The sequence below is a fragment of the Palaemon carinicauda genome, chromosome 14 (genome assembly GCF_036898095.1).
Source record: "Palaemon carinicauda isolate YSFRI2023 chromosome 14, ASM3689809v2, whole genome shotgun sequence".
Taxonomy (NCBI): Eukaryota; Metazoa; Arthropoda; class Malacostraca; order Decapoda; family Palaemonidae; genus Palaemon; species Palaemon carinicauda.
In genome coordinates, this window is record NC_090738.1 from 117,814,902 (window position 1) to 117,817,401 (window position 2,500).

Below are 2,500 nucleotides of genomic sequence, written 5' to 3' on the forward strand. Positions count from 1 at the left end.
CTTTGGGAATGTACCGCACGTGTTTCACACACACACACACACACACACACACACTCGTACATTGTAACCTCACTCAACAGAGCCGGTTTAAGCCTGTCTTTTCATGAATTGATGTGTTTGAGTTTCTGTGACCTTCTTCCATTGAAACTCTTGTATATGAGCCCGCTGCCTGCTGAAATAAAGTTAGTTGGATTCTCCTCGCCTCTCGGTTACAACAGAACTGCTCTCTTGTCCAGGAATCTACCCGTCCTCAGAGTTCCTATTTCGATCTTTCATTTTTAAGAAATTGGCTTTACTACAGCATTTTGAAGATATGGAAATGAATTTAAGTGTATCATTCATACAAAATATTACACCGGAAATGACATCGTAAGCTATATATAAAGATTTGTTAATAAAACTGCTATAAAATCTTCCTGATGAAAATAAAGTACAATAATTTTTCATTTCCAGCCTTTGTATTTTAATCTGCTCCTTATAATTCGGGAAGCTTAATTGAATAAATTCCTAAATATAAAATTAAGGATAAAAATAATGTAAAAGACGATGATTATACTTGATATTGATACTGGAAAAAAATAATAATAATGATAATAATAATAATAATAAAAATAATAAATACTTTATCGATATTACTGATATTTTCATTATCAACATCATCATTCTTATCACAACTTAGAATACCCATAAACACAGACACATACATGCATATACTGTATATATATATATATATATATATATATATATATATATATATATATATATATATATATATATATATATTTAAATACATACATATATACATACATACATACATACATACACACACATATATATAAATATATATATATATATATATATATATATATATATATATATATATTAATTTAACCCACATAACCCATCTTCAGTGAATTTAAATTCCTGAAAAACAAAACTAAACAAACGAACACAACAAACACTGGCATTTGCGGTTCCCAGCCTTGCATTCCTTCCCCTTCCATTATATTTAGGGAATCTGCATAGCAGGTAATATCGGTTTAAAAATGGAAACTCTGGAATCTGATAACAATCGACTGGTATTGGGCTCGTTCCATTTGAGGCTCGGCGAGGATTCGAATGTCTTCCGCTCCATCGGAATGGAATTAGGCAAATGGATCTCGTAGGATTCGTCGATTTACTCGTTTCGCAGAGAAACGCCTGGGTTATCACCCCCAACCTCCTTGGGTTTATTTTGAGCATCTACCGTCGCTTAAGGTCCACTGTTGATTTCAGTAACTGTTAAGGAAGAGTGCGAATCACCTCCAGCATCTAGAGATTTGTAATGAGCTCAGTTCATCTTTTATTATTATTATTATTATTATTATTATTATTATTAAGTGCTAAGCTACAACCCTAGTTGGAAAAGAAGCAGGATGCTATAAGCCCAGAGCCCCAACGTTGAAAATAGCCCAGTGAGGAAAGAAAACAAGGAAAAATAAACTATTTTAAGAACAGTAACAACATTAAAATAAATATTCCCTATATAAACTATAGATACTTTAACAAAACAAGAGGAAGAGAAATTAGATAGAACAGTGTGCCCGAGTGTACCCTCAAGCAAGAGAACTCTAACCCAAGACAGTGAAAGACCATGATACACAGGCTATGGTACTACCCAAGATTAGAGAACAATGGCTTGATTTTGGAGTGTTCTTCTCCTAGAAGAGTTACTTCATGAAAATCCATGAAAAATCTAGTGTCAAGACTTGAATTGGGGGAAGGTCACTGTTTAATTCCTTTAAAATATATACGAGTTGGCTCTTAAAGGCAACTCGACTGCCTGTTACTCTAACTTTGGTTTTAAAACTAACTACGACTGGGAGCTTTTTATTTTTATTTTTACTGTTTATTCACACAGGGTGCTACTAAAGATGTAATCTATGTTAAATAGCAATCTCCTTGAAGCCAAAAAATTATCAACACAGGTTTATTTTGGTTTCCCGGCCTGTAAACACTTACTACTCTTCAAACAAGCCGATATACTGTATATGACGAGTTCAGTAAATTTGAACCGAATTGACAACGCAAACAAACTGAGCCAATTAATTTTGTCTTACAAAATCCAAACAGATTAAAATTACATAAATTTATACTTTACATTAGCAAAACAAAAAAAATATATATTCCAAAATCACTCTTTTATTGTCATGTAAATTTAGACAAGGTATTGCAAAATTTTCCGGACTCATGATTATTGGTAATGATAATTTGTTGAAATTGATGGTTGTCTTCATCAGGTAAACCATAATCTACAGGAGCAAAATAGATGCTAAGGTGACGAATTCATATATTCGATTAAAATAACTATGAAAAATCCACTATGGTCGTGACCTCATTATTAATCTACAAATTGCAATCTAATAGATTTGTAGCACAAAACATTTCTATCTTTGTAGGACTGAATCTTTCTCTAAAGTGGTTTCTAGACAAGAAAATACCGTAACAACTGGAGGTCTTC